The sequence below is a fragment of the Chelonoidis abingdonii genome, chromosome 6 (assembly GCF_003597395.2).
Source record: "Chelonoidis abingdonii isolate Lonesome George chromosome 6, CheloAbing_2.0, whole genome shotgun sequence".
Lineage (NCBI taxonomy): Eukaryota > Metazoa > Chordata > Testudines > Testudinidae > Chelonoidis > Chelonoidis abingdonii.
In genome coordinates, this window is record NC_133774.1 from 6351922 (window position 1) to 6358167 (window position 6246).

Sequence of the window (6246 nt, forward strand, 5' to 3'; positions counted from 1 at the left end):
CTACCACCCAGGACTGAAGCCTTCGGGCTTTGGCGTCAACCCCAGGTGGTGGGGCTCTGCCTTTGGCTTTGGGCGGTGGGGCTTGGCCTTCGGCTTCAGCTTGGGCTACAGCAAGTCTAACACCAGTCCTGGCAACCCCATTAAAACAGGGTTGTGACCCACTTTGGGGTCCCAACCCACAGTTTGAGAACCTCTGATCTAACTCATAACTAATACAGCCGCCTTGGCCACTCTAGGATGTTACCATGCATTAGCTAACCACGTTTGGTAAAAAGACCCACCATTTTTTCTAGTGAAGGCAGGGCCTTAACAGATTTAGCTGAGAAAAAGGAGCAGGCTGTTATAATCATTGGAGCCAATTATTAGCAGGGGATAAGAAAACACAGCACGGAGCTGTGAGAGGAAGGATGGTCATTTGGTTAAGACACTGATCTGGGACTTAGGATACTGGAATTTAAGTCCAGCCTCTGCCACAGACTCCATGTTACTGGGCAAATTGTTGATGAGTCTTTAGAAGGACAGGGCCATGTTTTGAGAAGTTAACAAGGTCAGCAGCAGCCGTTCCAAGTTGATAAGCACTCTCCCTGCCTAGTGGGGAGCTGAGGACATTCAGTGGCATGTAAGAGGTAATCAGCACCTTGTGGGATTGGGCCTTAGGTGACTGTGCCCTGTAATTCCCATTGCCTTCAATAGGCCCAGCAGCAGGTCCCAAGTTAAGACAGCACAGGATGACAAACCAAAGGAACTGAGAGGTATGGAAAAGCCTGTGGTTTCAGTAGATGTTCAGGAGAGATGCTTTTGCTACATGACACCTTGTTGCCTTCTTTGGAAAACATTATTTTGTTTGTAGTAAAGCCCGAGTAGGACAGAGACTATATTTTTTTTTTAAAAATTCATCTTAACCATGAGCGGTTGGGGGAGAAATTAGATTCCAGAGAAGATATTAAGAGATCCAGATATAAAGAGATCCAGCTGCTGAGCAGAAGGTTTCCAAATAGGCAGGTACCTCAGGAAGCAGACAGCTGTATAAACACGCAGTGGAAACGTCTCTATAGCAAGAGCCGTGCTAGGTACAAGAGCATTTCCGCAATGGCTAGAACAACTGCAAGAGACAAGAAGAAATCTGCCAATCTTGTTGAACACAAGATCTGGTCGTATACAGTCTGTTGCCACCATGCGATCACATTCCATGGTGAAGAGAGTGGCATAAAAACGGACAGGTCCGCAGTGTGTGCTGAAGCAGAAGCAGGGCCGGTTCCAAAGCAATTCTAACTAGTCCTTTGGTGGTGCTGATCAGGCCTACATTGGGGTCCAAATCAGTTTGAGTTTGATAGGGTGATTCAGGTTTATAGATGCTTTAATGTAGTGCTCGGTCCATGCAGCTCACTGTATGCAAGGTGGGTGTGGTTGTCAGGACAATTGGATGAACCCTGCCTGGGAAAACCCATTTTTCAAACCCAAATTAACTTTCTTTGCAGTTTGTTTTGACCCTTAAGTCAGAGGGAGGAGAGAGAGAATTTGTCTCCATGTTTGTAGATCAGGCTTTTGCTTCCTTCCCTTGCCCTGCTATTTCCAACACCCTCCTGGTGCCCAGAGGGGTCCCATGTGTTAGAGGAGAGACAGCACTCTCTTATGGTTACTGTGGAGGCTGTGTCTTCTGTTGCAGATTATAAAATGGAACAGCAGCTGTGGCAACTAGACAGCTGCCTCAGCACCTGCTCCAAGGTCAGGGGATGTGAGACCCATCTCTCTCAGCCCTGCTTCGTTCCTCATGCAATGAAGCCATGTTATCGGGGGGCGGGGTGGGGGAGAAAGATGAATTTTATGCTGAAAAACAATGCAAGTTAGCTAACATGTAGCACCAACACTGAACATGAGGGCTCATTGTGAATGTAACCAGGTGGAGCATATCTTGTACCCAGTTCACCACCACTTAAGTCAATGAGAGGTATGTCCTTGACTTCAGCAGGAACAAGTGCAAGCCCAAATTGAGCACATCGCCTGCTAACATACAAAGCTTTCTGGGCATCAGCAGCATTAGTCCTTAGCATGTGAGTTCAATGACATTAGGCTGGGCCTAATTCCATTCTAGCCATGGGGAGATTTCATGCTGTGTTCCTGGATCAATTGTAATAGGTGCAAGGGCTTTCCTGAAAGGCTTTTGGATGGCCACCAGAAACAGCTCTGTTTTCCCCCAGATGTGTTTGTGAGCGCTTAACTTTAGGCACCAAGGTTTGAATATTCTTGCCTTAACTTCTCTTTCCCTCCATGTTTTTGTCTGTAAAACGGAGGAAATTGTGTTTACCCTCTTTTCAAAAGGTACTTTGGAATCCATGAATGGAAAATGAGAGAAAACAGCAAAATTTTAATATTGTGATCTAAAACCGAACATTCTGGACACTGAAGGGTAGAAATAGGGCTTGACATGCAGAATAACCACAACTCACATAGGACTGATTGTGTAAAACATATGATGGATGCTAAGGTAGGATTTTTTAGATGTCATGTCACAATTCTCTTGCTTCGGGACCAGCCTACAAAATGCTAGGGCTGCTGTGAAATTCTGCTCTTGGTTACATCTGTAGTGACTCCACCAAAGTCAGTGCAAATACTTGAGATTTACCATGGGGTAAAAAAGAGCAGAATTTGTCTGAAAAGTGAAGATCCTTTGGGAGCTACAGGAAAGTTAGGCTGACTTACATTTCAATTAATGAGAGAAATACTGACAGATCTCTGATGGTCACCAGTGACCAGGAGGACCTTAGTTTTACATCTTATCTGAAAGACAGCACCTGCAGAAACTCATGGCTTTTGTCACCATGCTGGAGCATGGTTTCCTGGGACACACTTCTGTTCTTTCCATCAACAATGTAAGTCTGTGTTTATACTGCATAGATTTCAAACTATATATGGAGCCATGAGGATTCTGTTTGGCCAGGCATTGGTACAATTCCTATTTCAGACAATGGCTTAGCTCTCTGGTGGGGAAGTGAATCTCCCAAGGTGTTGGCAGGGACTCCTTGGTGACAGTGTGATTATCATCCTTCCTGATTAAATGCTCATTAAGAACTCAGGCAGCCTGGGAATTTATTACATATTTAGCTAAACAGCGTAATGAGGTTAATAACGCTCTCCAAAGATAATGATTTGCCCCCAGACCATAAAAACCATCCCTTGCTGAGACAGAAGAAGAAGTCCTGTGTCATGAGGATCCTATGTGGTGAGGTATTTTATTGACCTGTATAGTTTCTTTCAATTTAATATTTATTGAAACAAATTGGTCTAGGAAGCTTTCAGACTAGCAGAAAGAGAACTTGGGGGATCGTTTCAAGGCGGGAGGCTGTCCATGAACACTGATCTCCCTGTAGCAGGGCGTATTCTGGCAAACTGTTTTAAGGCAGTAGGTTACTCCTGTTAGAAAAGGGATTTTATCCAATATAGAAGTGTAAAGTCTCAGATTGTGTCTGTATGTTTATTTTCTGTGTAACTTGGATATGTTTGCTTTCCCCACACTATTTCATCTTTGAATCTGTATTTTTTCTATTAAATAAACTGTTTATTTTCATCCCAAGCAGGTCTCTGGTGTGCAAAGTGTGCAAACATGTGCCAAAGTGAGCTGATCACTGGTGGGCTGGTTTCACACCCTTGGGGCTAACAAACCAGAGGGGAAGAGTCTGTGTATCTGTAAGTAAGAACTTGGGAAAGACAGATTAGGGGAGACCTGGATCTGGAAGGGCTCTTGATGTCACTTTGCAAAGCGTAACTAGACTGGCGAGAGCTAGGATGAGACCTTATGCTTGTGGGCAGGGTATTGGTGTCAGGGAATTGTACCACAGCCGCACAGCACAAAGGCTCCCAAAATTACAGGGTAGGTAGTCACAAAATATTTTATTGGTCTGGGTGGACCCCAAAAGACACATTTGGGCTGTGCAGTAATGCCACATATGGAATGTTGGGCGCATCATCTGCATAGTCATCATGTGACAAAGTAAAGAGGTAACAGAGCCTATTTATGTAGTGCTAATGTGACTGCACTTGCAATTCTGTGAGGGTTCTGGGCACCATGGTACCAGCAGGACACTGACACATCGCAGAAAGTACAGCAAGGAGCAAGACAAGAAATCAAGGAGCTGGAGAACTGGACTCAGGAGAAAAGAGTCTAAAAGGTGGTAAATGTGTTGAATTTAAATGACGACTAAGAGTTGTGCTTGGTAATGGTCTTCAGGTATGTGGCGGGTGAGCATGTCAAATCATTATTTAAAGAGGTATGGAAGCAATTGGGATGACATTAAGGGAATACTTTGGTTGAATAGTAGGGAAAATTCTCCACAGTGAGGTTTATTAAGCTGGGGAATCATCTCCTGACAGATGGTGGAAGCCTCATCACTTGGATCTTTTAATTAATAGTAAATGGTAAGGAGTTTTGTAGGGGACAGTCCAGCACTGGCAAGAGATAGGGACCTGGACAGTGGGTGATTTCCATCTCTTGCAGCTGGGATTCTAAGAGGTTTGTGTGTGTTTTTTACATTGTTGTCCTTGTTGGCTACCATAACCATGTGTGTGTATTATAGTTTGTAAATCCTATGCTTATTTAAGGGTGCTCAACCTTTTTCATTCTGAGGCCCTCCCAACATACTGTAAAAACTCTAGGGCCCAGTGGGAATTGTGTGTGTATGTTCAAGACTCCTGGCTTCAGCCCTGTGTGTTGGGGGGTTGGAAGAGGCTCAGGGATTTAGCCCTGTGAGGCACCAGGGCTTGGGGCCCCGTGCTTCAGCCATGGGGCCCTGCAGCCTTTCATGTGAGAGGACCTAAGACAATGTTTTGACATGTTAGTTTTTACATGACCTCCCTGGGCTGGTGGACAGGTGATTGAAGTGTGGATGGGACATATAAGGCATTAACAAGAACGCGAAGGGACTAAGGGAATCTGAACATTATCGAGGATTCCTGCTCTCCCTGGAGCCGCCAGCACTAGGACTGCAGCGGCAGGCAGGACGGGCTGCACAGCTGAGCTACCTGCAGCCACACTGAAGAGAGTCAGCTTCTCCTACTGCCAGCCTCCTGATCTGCTGTACTGGGCAGAGCTTGGGGGTGGGGGGTCCCCGGTCTCTACGGAGCTGGGATGAGGGACAAGGGCGCACCTGTCTGTGCAGCAACCTCTGGCTCAGGAGTGGTTGTTGTTGGCTGCTGTGTGAACAACTGTTCAGTGGGCTGCTTAAAGAGACAGCATGCGACACACTCCGCCAACACACACACACCCCGCAACACACACACACACTCTCTCTCTCTCTTTCTCACACACACTCCTTCCCCTGCACACTCCCCCAACACACACTCCCCTCACTGTCTCACACACACACACTCCTCCCCCTGCACACTGCCCCAACACACACTCCCTTACTGTCTCACACACACACACTCCTCCCCCTGCACACTCCCCCAACACACACACTTTCTCTCTCTCTCACACACACACACACACACACTTTTATGGACTTCTCGTATTACTGTACAGCAATGTCAGTTTGGTCATAATACTGCGTGCCTCTTTAAAAAGTCATTTCAAATGTGCTACTTTTACTGTATACTGTATATCTGAAGGAGTTTTGTTTAAATTATAGATTTTATTTTATTTTGCAGTCAGTTTTTCCCATTGCAATCCAATTCTGAACATTTTTTATGCATTTATAGGAAGGCTACTTAACTATTGTCAATGTATCAAACAATGTTGATAAAAAACTCATAAAGAGAGAATTAATTTTTTTTTAAAATGGAAACAAGTGAAATCAGAAAATACTAAATCCCAAAATCCACAATGATAAGGGCCCGACCTGCAGAGGAGGAGATGAAGGCAAGAGGGGGTTTATGATAGTTTTTTATTGACGCAAAGGGAAGAGTCCCCAACTACTGAGTTACTAAAACGTTCCCCTGTAGCACCATCCTCCTAACTGAAATATCAGACAGTAGCAAATCTCTGGCCAGCTGGTTTTTCACAAGTCACTTTGCTGCACACCAGAGTCACTCAGAACTTCCAAGTGATAGCAGGGGCAGATCTCTGATCCTCCTGCACTAAAAGCACAGAAGCCAAAGAAAAATCTCCATGAGCTGGTTTCAATACAGAGCCTATGACACACTGCTGAGCAGTTCTAAATCCATCCATTAAGGGCATTGGCACCTACACACGAGCCAGATCATTGTAATACAAAACACGGATAATCTGAGGTATTCATTGGCTTGTGCCTTGTG